The following is a 21025-nucleotide window of genomic DNA, read 5'->3' on the forward strand; positions in this document are numbered from 1 at the left end:
CCCTCGCCGCGCTGCCCGGCCGCGGCTCGGCTGCCCCGCAGCCCCCCGGAGCTCTTTGCCGTGCTCAAATAATCAAACCGTCAGCGAGGAGCGGGGAGGTGGGTTTATCTGCATCTTCCTTCGCTCCCTCTCGCTCCCTTTTTTTAATGTATTATTTGGAGGGTAAAGTTGAATAGGTCAGCGCAGGGTAAACAGCCTCCCTGTCGCATTCTGCAGGCTGAAGAGAACCAGATTGGCGAGGCGGATTTTTGATAAGACTCGGAATAAATGGCATGGTTTAGATCTGCCCACCCTCCTCCTCCTGCCCCCACCCTCTTCTCCTCGGTGTGTCCCAGCCCCCCCCCCGCCCCCCCCCCCAAAAAAAAAAAAAAATCCTTCACTTTTTTCTGCCTCTCGGTCATTTCTTTTGCATTTCGCGGAAGTTTTCAGCAAATCCACCCTCGCTCCCAGCTCTCGCAGGGCGCGATAACACCGGAGCCCTCTGAAAGTTTGAGGTGAGGAAGCGAAAAGTCTGGGGGTGAGCGGCTATTGGGGAGGGCGTGCGGGGAAGGGGGGTTAGTTTGGCATCTCCCAAACCCTTTCCATGTGCACGCCAGTTCAAACAGCTACTTGAGAAGAAACAGCCAACAGTAAACGGTTGCAAATCAGAATAATAAAATAACTGCACTTGTAGCCGCAGAGAATAAGCCAGAGAACGCTACTTAAACAAACAGAACAAAGCTTGCCCTATATTTCATTATGTTTAGAGGGGAAAGGAGCCGTGGAGCCCTTCCAAACACAAATAAACGAGCGAGCAAAGCGGGCGGTGTTTCCCCGGGGAGGGGGGGCGGCAGCAGCAGCCCCGGCCTTGGGACGAGCGGGCAGCTCCCGCGGAGCCCTTCCCACCGCACGGGCGCTGCCGGGGAGGGTGCACGTCGGGGGGCGAGGGGCGAAGGGGAAAAAAACATAATAAAGGAGGAGACCACCGTGCTGCTGGTGCTGGGCGCTGCGGGGAAGCCGGGGAGGAAGCGGCGGCTGCAGCCGGCCCCGCAGCGCCCGGGTGCTGGGAGCATCCCCCGAGGCATACATCTCGCCCGAAAGAAAAGCTTTTTCTCTTAAAAAAAAAAAATATATATATATATATATATATAAATGAAAGCAGTGGGAAGAAAGGGTTCTCGCAGCTGCTAGTGATAGAGAACACCAGCTCCCCTCCCCTCGCCAGAAAGAAAGGCAAAAGTGAAAATCCCTGAAGTTTGGGAGAGGGAACCCGAGCACGGCCGCTGCCTGGGAAAGCACTCACCTCTCCAGTGCCAAACTAGCTCTCAAACACCTTGAAGACAAGTCGAAAACGATGCAAATAAATCGAATTTATTTCCGTCTGCAGGTTGGGGGGTGGGGGGGTGGGGAGTGAAGAAGGGGTAAAAAAAAAAAAAAAAAAAAAAGGCAGCTGGGGAAAGGACAGCAAGTCCAGGCTCCCTAGGACCGTAATGTCAAGGTGAAGGAGCCGTCTAGCTAGAAGCCGATTTGTGGTCTCAGACAAATTAAATATTACTGTTTATTACAAGCCATACTCCGATAAAATAAAGAGAGTTCAAGGCGATAGCTGCTATCTCACGAGCTTTGCTCCTATAGGACACGGAGACGTCACCAGCCACGCAACTGGCCTATTCTGTCATGGTTGACTGCAGCAGTAATGGAAGGTTAATTTGTATTATTCTCCCCTTTTTAAAGCTCTATCAGTGAAATTCCTGCCTTTCCCCGCCCCCCCCCCCCCCCCAAAAAAAAAATCTATTCGGTGCAACGCCAAATACAGAGAGGCTGTGTGCCTGCAGCCTCTCTCTATAAACGCGTATGTGTATATATACACAGAAATATGTATACATGTATTTTCACAGGCCAAGACACGTATATATGTGGGTGTGAGGGGGTATATATCATACGTGAGTATGTATCACCCAAGCAGGCAGGTAGTCGCTGGGAACTCCATGAAAACCCGCTCTTTCTTGGAATGAAAAAGGAATAAACCAGTAGCAAAGCTCCCGCTTTACCAGGAACAGCCCAGTTAATCCAACGGTATCGGTGTTATTCAGTTTAATTATTTTAATTTTTTTTTAATATTATTAGAGCGGGCAGGAAACTTGTCAAATGAAAGCTCAGGCGCCTCTGAAAGCAAGCACGCTGGGCTATATATAGTAAATGATAACCTGGTTATTTGCACAGATTCAAGTGTGCTTCGGGAACCAATTATTTGCCCTGATTAAAAAAAAAAAAAAAAAAGTAGCAAATCAAGGCGAATTTTTGCCAAATGAGATTGACAAGGGAAGAAAAAAAAAACAAACAACCACCCAAACCCCCAAAAATCTCTCCAAGTGCAGCCAGTGGCTGCAGAGGAGCTGCTGGCGCTTCCCTGCGTCCCAGCTCTCCCTCAGCCTGGAGGGATTTTGGGATGCACTCGTGGGTCCTGCAGAAAGATTTCACTCAAAAAAAGATGCTAAACCGTTGTTTCCTCCAACAGAAAGAGAAAGGGGGAGAAGTAGGGAGAAAGAAAATAAAGAGCAACAGCTAAGGAAGATAGAGAAGTTCCTGCAGGAGCTGGACACTGCAGAGGGTGAGTGTTCCCAGGCAGAGACCCCCAGTCCTGCTCCTGCCAAGGGGGCTGCAGGCAGCCGTCCCCTCCCGGCCAGCAAAATCCTGCTGGATTTACCCGGGTTCCCCAGGCTGAGCTCTCCCCACCTAACACCAAGCTCTATAGACGCTCGGGGGAAGCCAGGCCCTTAGCTAAAACCACCAGCAATGATGGGGAAAAAAGGGAGGGGGGGGAAAGAAGGGAGGGGGGGGTCGGGGAGGAAAAGGCCCCCTCTTGCCCCGATATGCCCCAGTGCAGCGCTGGATCTGGCCACGCTCCTCAGCTCGGGGTCCTTCCAAATAACCCAGATGGAGGGAAAAACTCCTCGGAGGGTGATTCTCTTGCGGGGAGCAGGGCTGGCACTGCCTACCCAGAGGTGCTGGGCCCCGACCCGCCGGGGTCCCGCTGCTGGGGGGCCCGACACCCCGCCGCAAAAAGAGCAGTAGGAAAGCTAGCACACGTATGTATGCAGATATATAGATATCCCTATAGGTGTACACGCATATATGAGTCTGGACACGCAAACAGTTTGCAGACGCACACTATCCCTTCCCCTTACCCAAGTGTTGACGCAAATTTTCTCTCTTTAGATTCAACGTGCAACATAAACGCGTGAGTGCAGAGATACGTGGCTACGCGTGAATATATGTCTGTTTATATACGTATACAGACACAGACACACGCTCACATCCCAAAATCGTACGTGCGTGGGGCTGCGGATAACGAGACCGTTATGCACGCTTGCACAACAGCACCTCTGCAAGTGCAAGCCAGCAGTGCCCGGTCCCTTATACAGGCGCGTGAATATATACATTTCACCTATGGATTACCCGCAGGTTTTGTGTGCGCACAAGCATCCATCTGCCCTCATCCCCTGCACAGCTCAGTGCCTGTGTGTGCAAGCCTGCACACACCTAGAGCCCGGGCGAGCGGATAGATGTGTGCACATCGCCCATATGTCTTACCGCATACATATATATATATAATTTGTATATATAAAGAAAAATATTTTTTATATATATATAAGCTCCTGCACACATGGAAATACTGGAGCGTCCATCAGCATCCACGAACCCAAACACCCACACCATGGGCACTTACCTACGTGGGTGTGGGAGTGCGTGGCTGGGCGGGGGTCTCCCCGAGCCCTCAGCAGTGTCCCTCCCCCCGGGGCTTGATGCCTGGTGCTCAGCTCCTCGGCGCAGCCAGGAGCGCAGGATCAGGCCCGCGCAGCCCGGGCCCCACTGCCCCTCGCGGGGGCCTCAGGCCGCGGGGAGCCCCCGGTTTTGGGGGCCGCATGGCCGGAGCCCTGCGCAGCCCCTCTGCCTTCCTGCTACCTTTGGAGGGTGTCACTCGCCCTGGAGGTTTCTCCTTTCGGATTTTACCCTGGAGAGGTGGAGGGAGGGGGGGATGACCGGGGTGCTGGCTTGCAGTGGGGTCGAGGTGTCAGCAGTAAGAAATAGTGCCGAGCATGAACTCGCTCCCCCCGCCCCCCCACCCCACCCCCGGCTTTAAAATCACTCCTTGGGGCGGCTTAACCACATGGAAAAGCCTTTTGCATTCCGCCCGCAGCCTGCGGCTCCGCGCAGCCACCCTGCCCGGAACAGGGCAGCGCGCCGCCGGCCGCCCCCGCCTTGCACAACAGAGAGATACGCATATATATACACACACACATATATACACACCTCGGCATTTTTGGATTTCTAACGCTCTTTTTTTCTTCTTTTTGTCCCCCCCTAGATTTAACTACCCCATAGCAGGGATTTTTCCGCCCCCCCCCCCCCCCTTTCCTTTTTAGGTACTTTACTTCCCCTCTCCCACTAGTTCCCCTTTTATTCCCTTTTGTTGGCCGCATACCCGCTTTGGCGAAACACGCACCTGGGCCTAAGCAAGTATTTAAAATTATCATCCTCCCTGGAAGCGTTTTTGGTCCATTCACTTGGACCATTCTTTTTTCTAAATTACGGGGGCAGTGACTGACGGCATTGATGGAGGGTTTATCAGCGAGATCTTTGTGTCAAAGCAACGCCAATACCGTTCTCCTCGTGTCAGTATTTCCATTACAAAATCCTGCATTTAGTGGTCTAGAATTTGTCCGCTTAGACAAATCTACCCTTCGGGGGTAGATACCTGGGTCGAGCTTTGTTTTATTTTTGTATAATTACAGGTGAACAGCATTTTTTCATTTAAAGTTTGTGGGTTTGGGGTTCTTTTTTTTTTTTTTCCCGCCCTTCTGGCTGCTTAAAAAAAAAAAAAAAAAGTTTGCAATTAAAAACCATTCCCCCCCTCCCTTCAGCCCACTAATTTCCCAGGCGAACTCCAGACTTTAAAACGGTGACGAAAATGAAAAATAAGCAGCCGGGCAAAGGAGGGGTGCAGAGCCTCGCGTGGCGCGGCTGCAGCGCTGTCCTGCGCAGCCTCCCACGCGTGCCCGTGGGATGGAAGTCCCTTTTTCTCCCAAATGGCAAGCGGGGAGGGGGGCGAGAAATCCCAAAGTCAAGCTAGAAGCATCCCTGGAGCAAGGGGGATCTAGCCCCTCTCCACTGTCTGCCTCAAAAAAAAAAAGAAAGCAGCTGTCCCGGAATTACCCACAGCCCGGGGGAGCAGGGGCTCGGCCTCCTCCCCAAGTTTGCCCGTGGGCACAGTGCTGCGCTGGATAAGGGGGAGTTAGGCTGCATTTCTCCCCTCCTCACCCCCAAGAGAGGCAGTCGGGGTGATCTTTTGGCACGGGGTGCCCATCGGCTCCCCCTCCCCGCCTCGATCAATGACTGATGCTCCTGATGGAGAGGGGCGCGTTATCGATGGCAGAATGGAAAGGCTAATCCGCTCTTGCCAAACAGGGTGTCAATCAGGGCGTTATCTCGGCCCGAAGGAGAAAATAAAAGCAGATAAGGCCTTCGGCTCTCGCCCTGGGAAGAAAGCTAATGGGGCAAGAGGGGGAAAGTCTTCAGCGCCCCGTGCCTTTCCCTGAAAGTGATCTTGCAATGACCTTGAAGGGGGGGCGGGGATGGGGAGAGGAGCCCGAACTGAAAAGCCTGAAACCCCTCGCTGAAGGCAGGCGGCACAAGCGACACCTGCAATTGCTCCTACCATTGCCCCCGCGGCGGTAGGGCCGGGGAGACGATCCCTGAGCGGGGGGGACAGCCCGGGCACCGCACAGTCCCCTCACCCCGGCAGACTGGCTTCCTCTCTTTGCTTCTTTCTTTCCTTCTTCCGATCCATCTCGCATTCTTTCTTCCTCTCCTCCGTTTCTCCCCCCTTTTCTCGCCCCCGTTCGCTTTCTCTCCCCTGCCCTAAATACCGCAGAGCGAAGCGCAGCCGAGCCCGGCCGATCCGTGATGACCACATTATCCTTCGTTTTCACAGCATCCCACAAATTTCGGGAGCCAGAACAGCTCCCAGGGAGGCGGGGGGACGGCTGCGGCCCCCCATCCCGCTCCGCGGACGGGAACGGCGTTAACCTGGGTTCACGCGGCTATCACAGGCACCCCAAAAACCATCTTTCCCCAACAAATATCTTTTCCCTAAACCCATTTTTTATCAGCATGGAGAAAATACAGATTATGTGAATCACCTAAACGGTTCTGTGGCAATTTTTTTTTTTTTTTTTTTGCCTTCAGCAAACATTAGGTGCAAGAAAAAATATTTACAGGAGGGAAAGGGGGGGGGGGGAGCGTATTTTCCCCTTTATAGGGACTTGCCCTGCCTGCTGTGAATCTCAGCGCCCTGCGCGGACAGAAATGAGTCCCCGAGGGGCAGAGACCCACGGGTGTGCCAACGGCATCCGCGAGCCGTGGGGCTCGGCCGCATCCTGCTGCCCGGCGCGCAGGGGCTCGGACTCGCAGGGATGCAGGTAGCTTTCCCGGAGTATTTTTCCACGCCAACAGAAGTGGGGAACGGGGCTGAGGATTTGGCTGCGAATAGGTGCCGGTGTTGGCAACCGGTCTGGCGAACCCGGTTTTCTCTAAGCCCACGTGCGCCTCCACCTATACATCGCCACAGATTTATACCTGTTCCACGTATATAAAGTGTTCACGGCGGATACGTGCTTGTCTATTTTAGTCTAGATGTAGAAGTGGTTGGGGGCACAGAAAACGCTGTTGTTCACGCAATTGAGAAAAATTAGGAGTTCATGTCGTGCCTGACTGGGTTTTTTTTGTTTGTTTGGGTTTTTTTTGGGCACAGACACGCGTGTTTACCTGCTCCGGTGCGTCTCTGCAGGCAGCCAACACAGGGGCTGTGGGTTAATGCCTTTGCGAGCATGTTTTGGGTACTGTACGCTTGGAAATCGTTCGTTTCCAACGAATAATCCTTTTTAGAGGAAAGGAGCGGTCAAATCTCCGCGCAAAACCCTCCCTGGGCAAAGCCCGGAGCCCGGGCCGTACCTGCGGAGCCGAGCCCGGTTTCCCCCGCCCCGGCGCCGGGCTCAGGAGCTGCCAACCTCCCTGCTCCGGGGGCCGGAGAGGCCGCCGTTCAAGACAATGCCTATTTTCTGTCATTAATAACTCGTTTCTTTGGAAAAAAAAAAATCTCGTTTGGATCCAAGATTGTTTTTTATGATTCAGTTGGACAAGACGGAACACATGTTAGTTTAAGCAGGTTCATGAAATAGCTGTAAATCAAATAAAGTTTACGAGTTTAGCAGGAAATACTGAAAAGATGAAGAAAAAAAATCCACCGAGGCAGAGACCAGCAGGCTAAAATAGTTGGTGGAGTTTTGTCCTGCTCTGTGTTTCTCTCTGTTCTCTTGTGCATCTTGCCGATTAAAGGCCTCGAGACCCCGTGTTGGCGCCAAGTGGCATGTTATTAATCAGTTATCCCTAGGTTCAGTCCACATAAGAGAGAAATTTAATCACCAGAAACCAGACCCGACATAAAAGAGAAATCTAAAATCAATTCCCGCCCGCCCCCCCCCCCCCCCCGAAGCGATCAGAACGAGCAGAAGCAATCAAGATCTCGCTCCCTCTCCCTCTTAATTGCAGCAGGAGAATTGCAAACTTCTCCGAGCTTTACCCCGAAGAGCATTTGGAAAAGAAAAAGAAAAAAAAAAAAGGAAAAGAAAAATCCCCCAAACTCCAAGGACCCGCCACCACAATGCAACGCAACAAGTTCGTCCTTGATCTCGCTATAAAAACGTGATGGGGGAGAAACATCCCAGGCGGAGCCTTTTATAAATGGAAGGTGGGGGGAAGTCACATTTATGGTTGTTAAAATGATCTTTGAAGGCTCCCAGGGTAAGGGCCCGTTGGGGAGGGGTCCCCCTACCCCAGATGCTGGTCGTGGTATCCAGCCCCCCGGCGTAGGTTCCACTGGAGGACGGGAATGATGCGGGGGGGGGGGGGAAGTGGGGGTGGTGTGTCTTATCCAAAAGCTGCGTGTATGCCCCACGAGAGCTGAGCGCTTGCTTCGGGCTCTTCCCGACTCACCAGCAGTGCCCCTGCCTTCTGCCAAGGCGGTTTGGGTGGGAATGCCCAGGTTTGGGTTAGACCGCGTGGGTAGGAGAAGAAATTCTTGGCCCTTCTCCAGGACAGGACAGCAGGGAAGGTCCCCTCCTCCGGGAAGGGTCTAGAGGTGACAGCAAGGCACAAGGGACCAAAACATCCTATTGCCTCCCCAAAAAGTCTGTTGAAAACCGGGGGAAGCCGAGGGCGGCGGGGATCCGCAGCTTCCACGCGTGTTTTGCGTGGAACCAACCCCCGCTCCCCGCCCCGGGTCTGGGCACGGCGGGGGGGGTGTGTGTGTGTGGAAGTCGCGGCGGTCCCCTGGTGCGGCTCGGAGCTGTGAAGGGCACACGGGGGAGGCGGGAGGCAGACGGCCGTCCCGGGGCTATATTTGGAAAAGAATTTGGATGCCCTTCCAGCAAATCTGTGCGAAAGGTACCGGCCCGATGGGAGAGGCTGCCCCGGCGGCTGCTCCTTCCCGACCCCCCCTCCAAGGGCTGCCCCACGCTCCGGGGCCGCCCCGGTGGCAGCATCCTGCTCCCCACCCGCGTGTCTTATTACTCGAAAGAGAAACGATGCAAAAAAAAACAAACCCCAAAACCAAACTCAAACCTTTGCCTGCCCAAGCCCGAAGAGAGGCAACTTCACCCTGCTCCATCCCCACCCGCGATAGCCACGGTTTGGCAAATGCCCCCACAACCTCCTGTGGGTTAAGGTTTTGCGGGGAGGCTCTAACTTTGTCTGTGCCAGCCAAAGTTCTGCCTTAAAAAAAAATGTTTGTTCTGCCCTAAAAAAAAATAATCAGGGGGGTGTCCTGTGGGCCTGGACCTTGGAGGGACGAGGGGCGAGGTAGAGCCGCTGCCTCTCTGCCCTCCTCCCACGCGAGCAAACCTGCTTGGGGTATTTTAACGAAAACTGTGTTTGCCCCCTATTTTTTCACTCCACCCGCACTCCCTCAAAACCCTAGAAAGCACCGATCTGAGATTTGGGTTGCCTGATGGGTTTCTTTTCCCCCTCCACGCTCTATCTGCTCGTTTTCCTACAGCCCAAAGACTGGAAACCACAGAGAAAATAATCAAAGTGCAGCATGTTTTCCCACAGTAGGAATGCATGTTAGCACTCTCTCCACGTCTTGATCCCTTGTTTGCGTGTGGGTATCCATAAGGAGATGCCTTCAGATGCAGACGCACAGATGCAGAATGCAGTTGGGGTGTCCAGAAAACAGCGGGACCCACGGACGCATCAGCCCCACGGCCTGGGGGTGAGGGTGGCTGCGTGGATCTGAGTATTTCGATGTAAACACGGGAAGCTATAGGCACGAGTGGGCACAGAGCCAGCTTCTACCCACCCGCGCCCGTGTATTTGCCTGCAGCCCGTAGGTGCTCCTTCCCCACTCAGGCCACCGGCGTTGACCTCATAACTCTCCGGCTTCCCTGCCGCCTGACCGAGCCCCCCCCTCGGCATGATGCCGAGGAAAAGGGTGGAAAAATCAAAAGAAGCAACAAGATTTTGGGAAGGAGCGGGTGGAGGGGCCTCCTGCCCTGCGCAGGCTGCGGCAGGGGGAGCGGGTGGACTCCGCGGGGGGGGTTGGGGGTGGGGGTGGCGGGAGGGGGGAAGAGAGGGAAGGGCTCGTTCTCCAGCAGAAAATGGTTTTCCAAACCCCCTCGCTGTCAGGCACATCCCTAACTCCTCCTCTGTCTGCGGAGCGGCTCCGCTCCCCCCTCCCAGCTCCCGCAGCTGGGCGGCGTAGGTAGCTCCAGATAAGTGAAAGTGGTATTTTTATAGGCTGATAAAAGAGACTTATCTCGGTTTTCCCGAATCTGACAAAGATTCCCTAATTGGTCATTTGCCCACAGCCGCCGCCCCAGTCCCGGGCCCGGCAGACGCTATTTTCAGCCTCCAAAGGGGGTATTGCACCCCCGGGACCCCCCTCGGCTGCTGCTCCCCGGGCTGGTCCCTTCCCAAAGCCCTCGAGATCACCTCTCCTCATTTCCACCCACTCGAACACGCCAAGGCTGGGGCAGGCGGGGAAGCCCCGCATCCCCCCACCCCGGGCAGTGCTGCTGGCTCGGCCCCCCACGCACACCGGGGGGACCCTCCGAGGCAGCTGTCAGGGGATCGGGCCCCAGGGAGGAGATTCCCAGCCCCATCTTCCCTGCAGGAATCGCTCCCTCAGCATCGCCCACCGAGGAGGGCTTGTCCCACTAACCACCCTGTGTGTTGGCAGAGCACACCCATAAAGTGCTTATTAGGTCTTTTTGTGCCATCGAATACATTTTATCAGCTGGAAAAAACCTCCCCGTCACATTCAAACAGGGCCAAAGCTCTCTCCTATGGACACACAGGAGGTGGAGATGCACAGTTTTGCACCAACCCTGAGCCCTTCAACCCACCCGGTGCTGAGATTAAATGGAAATTTAAACCCTGGGATTAAATACTAAACAGCAAAGCAGGGTCATCCCCTTTCTCACACAGCTTCCCAGGGAGCACGGGTCCCCCCAAAACACACTACAACTACATCACTGCCAGCTCCAGCTCTGCTCCACACATCAGCCGAGATTTTTTCCCCCCCTCCAACGTCTTTTAGTCACCAGGCTACCAAAAAAGCCTCCCAAAGCAAGAAGGAAATACATTTCTGAACACCCAGACCTTGCAGCCAGCTCGCACCACAAGCCTTGAAGCAAGCTGGGAAGTCACCCACTAAAATTATTTCTCATTTTCTTTTTTTTTTTCCTGGGGAAGGGGGAAGGGACTCAGGGATTAACGGCCCATCTGACCTACCAGTGGTGTACACACATGAATCAAACACAATCAAAGGCCCCAGTGTCAGCATTAGCTTGACCCCTACAACTGGCTCAGGGTTCGGTGCACAGCAAGGCCTGTTCTGGCCAGAGCAGCATGAACCTCCCCCTGGGTTATTAATGCCTGCTGAGGGCTCTGCCCAGCCCGGGCGAGCCCATCGGTTGGGGTTACAGCCACCTCAGCTGCCCTGGGGCCCGTGGGGATGGACCTGGCTTTGCCTGGCTACAGCAGCACCAGCAGGATGGCCCCACTCGGCTGAGTGAAAACAGGTCTCACCGCTTTAAATCATCCATTCAAAATCATGGAAAAGAGGAAGGGAGGTGGTGTTTTGGAGGGTTTTTTTGAGGAGGTTGGATTTTTTGGGGTTTTATTTTCCCTTGAGCTTGTCTTTTGCCTTTTCATGACTTTGGGGGGATCATTTCCCCTGAGTGGTTTTGGAAGAGGAAGCAGCCATTCACATCCCATTGGAACCTCTGCAGCCAGCAGCGTGGGGCAAGGCCAAGTCCTGTGGGAACCGGCAAAGTCCCAGTCCCACCATGCAGTAATTTGGGACACACATCCCAGTAAATGTGCTCTAGACTTGGCCTTGAGGCTCGGCAGGTGCTGAAGCATGGAGGAACTGAGCTTTATTGAAGTCCAGACAAGTGCCCCACGGCACCTTCAGAAACCGGAGTGGCACCTGAGCACATTCTTTAATACTGTTCTTCCTCACAGAGAGGAATAAAGAAGAGCACAGCAGTTAGCACCCACATCAAATCTCCATCAGGAGAGCGGTTTGTCTGTAGGAGCTGATTTTGATGTATTTCAGAAGGTACCCTGCGATCCCCTCTTTTCAGTGAACTTTTTCCACACCCAAAAGGGGCACACTAATCAGCAAGTGATCAGCGGGAGGGAAAGCCATGCCGCCCTGGTCTGCAGGAGCAGTCTCCAAAGGGGATGTGCATGGTCCTGTCAAAGTTTCAAGCTCACCCTCCGTTAAAACTGTTATTTTTAACGGCAAGAGTGTAACCTCCTGTTGTCCCCCCCCAGTCCAGCCTGGGCTATTTTTATTTCTTTCGTGTGCGTTTATCATGACTTTTGCTTTTAACCTGTTCTTTCCAAATATATATAAATAAAATCCCCCTATTAAAAGGAAAAAAAACCCACGCCGACACTCAGCAGCACTACCTCTTCAACTTTAACAGGTTAGCTCTCATTAAATCTTGTTATTTTATATTCTGCAACAACTGGATGAGCAAAGGCTCACATGGGAAACACCAGTAGGAGCTGGGCAGGGGTCTGCTGGCTGGGAGGGCTGGCACCCAGCTCTGGGCATGGACCGCACTCCCGGCTTTCTCCAGGCATGAGCAGGGAGCCTGCAGCAAGGCTCCCATAAAAACCAAGCTTCCAGAAAGCTCAGCGTGCTCAGGAATCAGCCTGAGATTCCTGAGGGTGAATTCAGAGGGGCACTGGCCCTGGATGTCCACCCAGAGCAGATCTGGGGCCAGGAAGAACCATGAAGTTGCAGCTGCTTGAAGCAGTTGCCCTGGATCACCGCTGCTAGTCAGCCAGGCGTGCTGGAGACACTGCTGCTGCTTGTAGCGCTCCCTCTGCCAAAGCTTTTCTGCCACCAGATTTCAGAGGAGCAGCATGCTGCTGGATCCCAAACAGCAGGCACTGCCCAGGCTGCCTGTGAGCCACCCTCCTGGGCCAGAAAGGCTCCTCAGCACAGCCACAACAGAGCCAAGGTCACCGGGATGGGGCAGGGAGGACACCCATGTCACCCACCTATGGCAAACACCATGGCTGCAGGGCTAAGACCTCACCCTGAGGAAGTCCCTCGCTGGGGACATCCCTGCCTCAACTTGTTCCCCCATGGCTGCACCCAGGAGCGCTCTGCAGCACCCATGGAGCTGGAAATACTAGTTCCTGGCATGCATTACTGTCGTGACACAATCATAGACAAGCATGACCAAGAGAGTCAGATGTCCACTTCAATTTCAGTGGGCTGCAAACACCTACATTTCTGACAGCTTTTTGAAAACCTGGGAGTAAGAGCTGTTGCTCATCCCTGTAGATAGCTTCTGGACTGGTTTGATGGTGTCTGCACAGTCCCCAGTATGTAAGTGTCCTTATCACACCATGCGGTCTCAGGGCCAACAGCATGTCCCATGCTTGCAGATGATCCCTGAGGAGTACCCTGGGGAGACCTGTCATGTTCAGCCCTGATGCCCTCCCCCAACCTAGTAAAGGCAACATCTCTGCATCTCAGACACCGGGCAGGAGCATGGACAGTCCAAAACCTCTGTGCAATTCTGGACCATTTTTCAAACAATTGTGGGCCTATCTGTAAACCAGTGGAGCAGTTTGATGTCTTTCATGATGTCGTCACTTAGTACTAAGGTCTTGGGTAGGACAAGTACTTTGAGTTCACATGGTGGCCTCATCCACTGTGGAAACTGGGCTTCAGCATCACACCACTTCGCAAAAGGATGTAAGAGAACAAGTGAGCGTCTATTCATTCCCTCCTACCCCCTCGCTTAATTCTATCCAGAGCATAAAGCTGGCTACATTAGGAAGGCGGGAAACTCAGCAGAGCTCTAATTTGGGTAAGTCTTACTGGCAAAAGCTCTAAAATCCATCTGCTTCTACAGCCCTGGTTAAACTGCAGCCTAGATAGCTCTCACTGCAATTGCTGCCGTAACTGAGAACAGAAAGTCGAATCAAAGGGAGCAGAGATGGAAAAGAGAGAAACAGGGTTGGGGCTGCAGGAAACAGAAGCAAATTTGCCTTGAGAACAAGTCCTTCAGTATCCGTTAGTTAGATTTAAGTGGTACTTAGGGCTTTTACAAGCCCTGTGCATCAGAGAGAATTTCATCAGAGGCAGAGAGTAGCTGCTTTATGCTAAATCAACCATGATGGACGTACCAACCCTGAGCAAAGTTCCTCAGGCCAGGACCTTGAGTACACCCTCCAAAAAGCTTTGTCCTGTTTTCAGAAGACTGAGATTGATTATAAGCCATCAATTCAATGTACCACAGCTGTCTGGGGGACTCTGGCAAGAAAAAAAAAGCAGCTCTAGCTAAGTAATGCCTCTTCCCCAAGAAACCTGGGGTATCTACAGAGGGTCCTCCACCTAGCTGCAGTCAGGTGGTGGTGGGATGGAGGTACCTACCCATCACAGCATTTCTGAAAAAAACTCTAGCCTTTCCATTTCTCCTTCTACGGGAAGTCCTTAGCACACATTTGGCGCAGTTTACAGGATGATGATGACAATGTGTTTCTCCTAAATAAAATCCATTTTTAAAGAGTACATGTGCAATTACTTTGGGTTTTGGCCTGTATTCAGGAAAGAATTTCCCCTCGGGTCAGATTTGGCAGGGACTGGTAAGGTTTTCTTGCTTTCCTCTGTAGGGTGGGCCATGGTCCACTTCCTAAGATCATCTGGACATTTTCACCTAACAATTTCCCTGCTACTGCCGGGACCCGGGACACTGGCAATGCCCTTGATCTCTCCTGCATGTTCGAGTTTTTGTGGCTTTTGGTCTTTTGTACTAACGGTCTTAAATTTGTTATAGGGTGTTGGGAAGTGTTTTATGGCCTGCAGCGTATGCGGTGGATGTTCTGGGGACCCCTCCAGATTAAGCGGCTATTACATGGTCACCTGTAATTGTAAGCGCCTGTACTCGATGAGGCAGGTGGTCCCCTCTCATGCTCTGTCACCCCTCCCTTATCTCCCAGTAGCAGAGCTCTGACATCCAGCTACAAGGCAATTACACCCCCAGCATAGTCACGTGTGACATCTCCCCTTTCTCTTAAGTGTGATGCTTATAAACCAAGGTGACAGGGGATATTAGGATAATAAACAAGGTGAAGTCCTGGGAGTGGGAAATTATGAAACCTGGGCTCTGCTCCTGTCTTGCTACTAACCGATTGCGTGGAACCATCCCTTCCCTCCTTCACACCCCCTTGATTAGACATTTAGACCATGCTGGTTACCCCAGGCTCCCCATGAAGTCAAAAGAAAGGTGTTTTATCGAGCTCTTATACCTTCCCACAATAGCGGTGATGACTTGCCCCTACCCTTTCACAGATAACAGAGAGTTTCGACAATCAGCTTAAATGAAGTATCTATTTTTTAGATTTCTTAGTCCTGATGTACACAGCACGTGACAAGCTCAGCGCTGTGAAGCTGACCTTAGCTGGGTCTCCTGCAGAACAGGGGACCAGGACAGACCCATCCATGTGAAATACAAGACCTTGGAAACCAAAAAAGACATGAAGTGGTAACAGCACGATGCCTCCCACTCTGTGACGCAGGGGTATGCACTGGGGGGTATGTCTGATGCCTGGTTATGTTATTAAGTCTCCATGCAGACAGAGCAGGACAGATGCTGCTGTTGCCTCCCTCATTTCCAAGAGTGGAAGGTAACAGGAATGACGCACATCCTGCATAGCAACTCAGTCCTAAACTGCTAAATCTCAGCCTAGTGCAAAACGATGCCTGTGGATCAGGAATACTTTATGGATGAAGCATCATCCTGAAGCTCATACCTGCCCTATCTGAGTTCTGCTACTCATGTCTCACCTGCCTCTCACAGAGAGCAGCAATTTCGTTTAAAGCACATCGTGCTCCTTTAGACCCGCACACTTCCCCACCTAGAGAGGACACAGACAGCTTCAAGACCGCCTCCAGAAGCACAGAATACCCGATGGACAGAACTGCTGGTGCTAAGCCGCAGGGCTTGCTTGGGATCAAAGGGGTCTGTGTGCTCAAGGCTTGGCCACGTCCTGAGCTCCACTTCTACAAACACGGTCTGCACAGCCGGGAAATCTGGTCCAAAACTGGCAACAGAAACACCCCCTCCTGCTACCAGATCCAATATGCAGCACAGATATATTTCCCCCTAATCCTCCAAAGAGAAAAACAAACAAGCATACAAATGCCAAAACATTAACTACTCCCCAAATTACTCAGACTACTGCTAATTAGTATAAATTTACAGCAGCTGCACTACTGGAAGTGAGCTCAGACTTCAGCCCTGGAAATTACTAGGGAGTATAATTTTCTACAGTTTTTCTGAACTTATAGAAATCTACAGGAATGTTCCAGTATACTAACTAACTTCATCAGCATTTCTAAGCCTTCTTTATTCTGCTCATACTGGGGTAACCGTGAAGCTCACAGGCATGAAATCCACAAATGCATTCCCTCTCAAAGACTCCTGTACACAGCAAGTTCAGCGATGTGTGTCCAGAGAACCACATAGGAGAGGGTGTGGAGCGCTCTAGCCTGATTCCTTACACCTCGTTCATCAGCTCTTACTGATCAGCACAGATCAATGTTGAGGGCTTTGGAGGTGTTCATCGTGTTTGGATGTCGTTTCTCAGTTTCCTGGTGGAATTACTGAGCAGTGATTTTCTGTGTGCATTATGAAGGCTTGGTCTCAGCAGAATACGATGCAATGCATTTTTCTGGCAGGACAAGCCCTAGATCTGTTTGTTGCTGTTCTTTAGAAAGGTGATCTGGGTAATACTAGCCTTGAGTACCAGCCTGAGTTTGCAGCGTCCATTAGGCTCTGCTATCACCCACACGCCTTAACATCTATCTGTCTCGGCGAGACCACAGAGCTTCTGCAGTAAGTGAAATATAACCATCAATCTAATACAGCATTGACTAGCAGGTCATTTTGGTACTTTGAGTCACCAACTATTACAATCTAGCAGACTTTCTTCCTCGAGTCATTCTCACACACTTAGATCCCACTTCCTGCTCCAGAACTGGAGATAAGATCATAAATAGCTTATGTGTGCTTAAAGAATGGATACTACATTAACAGCAGGTAGGCAGACAGGTAGACAGACAGACAGACATGATGATAAGCCATACATCTGGCATGTAAGTATCATGGCAGTGGAATTACCATTCCCCAGCCAAGTTTCACGCTTTGGGGAGTTGTTTTGACATGCTGTCAATGCCGCACCAGAATAACCTGATTTATTTCCCCTGTTCTCTTTGAAAAGGTCTATTTGGTGCCATTTATTTTGCACTCACTTACTCGCCATCCTATCAGGAGGCGGGAGGTCAGCAGGGTCACTCCTAAGAGAGTATCACGTTCTGTACAGAATAGAGAAAATGCTCTAAGTTAGCGGGAAGGGAAGAATTCATGCTGGGGCCTCCTTTCAGCCTCTGCTCTCCCACAGTGGACTCGTATACCTCTTCCCTTCCCACATCCTTGCTCTTCCTTTCAAATGGAAAAGCCAGTACCACTGTTGCTGCTATCCCACCAGCAGCAATCCCTCCCCCCAAAGAGCCTGCTTTGGTCTGGCTTCATTTGTGCCTCCACTGAGCCTCGGCTGGGAATTCTTAGGGCTCCCATCTCAATCCATTCTCCCTGTATTGCACAATAAAATCCTTTAGTCTTTTCTGTCTTTGGATAGTAAATAGATAGCGAGTCCCAAGTGGCCGTAAGAAGAACTGAAGGCATAGCAGTAGGCAGAAGAGAGACACATTGCTCGTTCCAACAGGCATCGTTACAGTGGACCAAGGTGTTTTTAGGCAGAGAGTACACGGGGAATACCCATATCGGCATACACACACTTGTAAACACAGCACTCATGCCTGGTACCCAGCTGACATGGCTCTGAGATAGCAAAACTCACTTCCCTCCAAGCCCACCTCAACCAGGCAGGAGGCACAGTTCAGCAAGAGCTCCATGGCTTAGGGACAACTGCCACTGTCCCATGGAAGCAAAATATTGTGACAACAGTTCTGCCACTGAGACACTTTGAACCCCTAAACACGGACTTGATGGTCAAAACACATTAACTTCAAAGGCTGACAGCACGAGAGAGACACCATGAATGAGTTACGTGACTTTCTTCTTGTGGAACGTGACATGGATGGGAAAAGCTGGCACAGGAGTTGAAATAGAGCCTGATGGACCCATCTGTAGCAGAAGGAGCAGCCCAGGAAGGCAGAGAGCATAGGCAACTGTCCAAGCCATTTGAATCCAGCAGTAGAAGCTGAGACCTGCAGGGTAGCAAGGCAGGATCTCCCTCCTGCTGAACAACGCCTGCTTCATCACTGCCTCCTGCACACAACTAGTCTTCTGCACACTTTTCTTGATGGTTACATTGGTCAGGAGTATTGCCCACACGCCCTATGAACAGACCCAAAGTTCTAACAGGACAATTTTAACCAGAGACCCTTCAGCTGGTGCCTTTGCTTTGTTTAGTTCATTAGTTGGGGAACATCTAAGCTCAGTACTAGGGGGTGACTGGCCTGGGCATTAGATCATGGAACAACATGAGCTCCATGTGCAGCTGAGAGCCAACACTTGACACCTGCCTTCTTCCATCTTCACAGCCTGGTACTTCTGCTGCTCCAGCCTATGGGCCTCCATTCAGTTAATCACCCTCACACTTGATAGCTACTGCCTGGCCAGCTGTCCTGATGTTTCCAAACACATGAACCCACTCCCCTGGTCCTCTACACAGAGGAATGAGCATTGCACTCGCCACGTCCGTGTGTGTGTCTCAGAAATCAGTAGAGGACTGGAAGGATTACGTATGGTTGAGATGAGCACAGAGACAAAGCATAGACATTTATGCAAAGGTCTCCTTCCCCCCAGGCTGAGACAGCAGCAAAAGAGGCAACCCTGTTGTCTCAAAAAAAAAAAAAAAAAAAGCCAACAGTCAAAAATAGAAAGCAAGTACTGTTAGGAAGAATAATAATAGCACCCCAGAAGTAGCAATCAAAGAACCCAGGATCATGATCTAAGGTAACATAAAAATAGCTACAAAGTCCAAGGGAAAAGGGGGAGATATTTCTAGCATGCACACTGCAGAATTCCCTCTGGAAACGCAGACTGGTTTGCTTCATTTCCTCTTCAGCTTTTGCTGATATATCAAACAGCACAAAAGCCCCCTCTTTGCACTGAGAATACAACTGTTGAGTGCATAAGCTCTCTCCACATTGCATTAGGCACATTTCCATTCAGCAACCAGCCTCTTTTGACTCCTGTTCCTATTTCAAAAAGGAGAGAAATCTGAACCATGGAGCTGGCTTTGACAGTCTTTTATTTGCAAATCTGCTTGTCTTTCAAAGGCATTTTTGCTGGGAAACTTTACTGAATGAGAAAAAGAAGCTCTCAGCAATTCCTCCATGTGTCTAGAGCAAGGACTTCCTCCGAGGAAGAACCAAGCTCATCAAGGAGGCTCTCTCCTCCTGCTCCCCGCTGACATGCCCTCTTTTCCCTTTCCCACTATTCAGTCTGAGCTCTTCCACATCCTTATTATTTAAAAACCAGCTGCTCTTCCAGTCTCTACTACCCAGACCTATCTCCTCTTCCACTCACAGAGGACTTCTCCCAGAGCTGCCTAAGGACCATTTCCTATTCCATGTGTTCCTCAAATTAACGTAGCAGCTAGAAACAAACAAAAACAAAAAAAAAAAGAGGAGAAAGAATGGCAGATAAGCTTTCAAGCCGTAAATTGAGAGCCATGACTACAACCAATCCTGTAAAACTGAGAAAGGCTGAGGGACCGATTCTCACCAATTCACAGACATGGAGCAGGAGGGGATGACAGCCACATCACAGTAAACCTAACAGGCTGGTTGAGATCCCCAAACTGCGCTCTTGAAGACAAGAGTTAAATAATACTTCAACACCCTTCTTAGTTACCCTTTTTATTACCGTGTTTTAATTACCTCAAACAGAGTGTGCAAAGGGATTAGTAAATAACGCTTTCCTTTGTTAACCTTTCTGTCTACATTTTGCTGCTCTGCCAGGATCTGACACCCTCCAAAACAAACAGAAAATACACGAATAAATAAAGGTTTCGTCAGCTCCGCAAGGTGTTGAAACAAGAACGGTGCAAAAAAGCTCAGTCGTGTTAGCACGACGGATAGGAGAGAACATCCCCAGAGTTCCCACTGCAGGATCTTTTTTGGTAATATCGTGGGACTAGGAGAGTTGCAAGGTCTTTTCACATGTGGTTTTGTATGATTTTCTGCAGCTCAGGGGCTGTGCCCTGCTTCTTGCAGTATGGCAGGGCAGAGAAGACTCTCACAAGGACTGCGTGCATAATGCTGCTAGCAATGCTCAAGCTATTTACCTTTGACCATTTGGGGATCCACCGAGGACATCCTAGCAGTCTGAACAGAGCTGCCTGGCTTGCTACCTTGTTTTAAGCCTTGCTACCATGTGCTGAAACTGTATAATCTAGGCAGCTAAAAAAGCACAGCCTGCTTTCCTAATGTCTTTCTGTGGAAGCAAATACTGCTACAGGGACATCGTGGCCACAGGCGTTGGAAGGAGGTGGTGTGTGAGGTCATTCATGGCTGAGAAGTTGTCTTCAAGACAACCTTCCTCGTTAAATTGTGGGTCTGCGGAGAAGCAGCGACAAGAACAGCCCAAAGGGCGATGGTACGAGCATGGGCCAGCCCTCAGGTGCTGTGATGAGAAGAGAAGAAACTGCTGGGTATTTCTCTGCCCTCCCACAGGATAACAGCAGCTCTGGAGAGCTCAGCAGCGTGCTGGGTACACTGTGTGTCTCAGCCCTGCCAAAGAAAAGACATCCACTCTCCACCTGACCTCAGCAAAAGCTGAAGAGGCTCCTGCCATGAGCCCTCACCCTCCTGGTGGCATCTCAGCCTGCTTTACCCATCTCCATCTTCCAAGCACCAGCGGGGCTGTGGGGTGCGCTGCTGGGGCAGCACCAAGACCACATCACCCAGGACTTTTTTTCTCCCCATCCCCACTTTGTATTTACATTGCAGCCCCACTTCTTGCCAGTATGCTCTTCCCTGAGGGGAGGGAAAGGGAGGAAAGGGAGTTTCGGTGGTCAGACCCCAAGGTCCTTCCAATAACTTTCTTCTGCCACAGAAAGTGCCTTCATCATCCTTAAGATTAATATAAAAGCAGCTGAGGTTAATATCGGAGAAGCCAAACTATAAACTGAGAATTATGCTTTAGCCTAAATAAATCATCGCCTTCATGGCTGGGTCTGTCAAGTCGGGAGAGGAGAAGGGAAAGGCTCTGGGAAGCGCTGGGACACCCACTCTGGGGTGGAAGCGAGGGGATGCAGCATGCAAGGGCTGAACACTCAGAGGCCTCATTCAGCTTTGCTGAGACCAACCTCCTTGGTGGTACCCAGGGGGAATCTGCCCTGCTTTTGGGGGGACCCTGGA

General features: G+C 51.4%; 1 protein-coding gene across 1 annotated transcript in view; it reads right to left on the reverse strand.

Annotated features, from left to right (window-relative positions):
• TBX5 (T-box transcription factor 5) overlaps positions 1 to 21025 on the reverse strand; it is a 94287-nt gene that overhangs the window by 43333 nt on the left and 29929 nt on the right. The window contains exon 1 of the mRNA XM_080391508.1: positions 1 to 21025. This exon is cut by the window's right edge and continues 29929 nt beyond it. The gene's annotated coding sequence lies outside the window, so the exon portion shown is untranslated.

This window comes from Falco punctatus (assembly GCF_963210335.1).
Source record: "Falco punctatus genome assembly, chromosome: 1".
Taxonomy (NCBI): Eukaryota; Metazoa; Chordata; class Aves; order Falconiformes; family Falconidae; genus Falco; species Falco punctatus.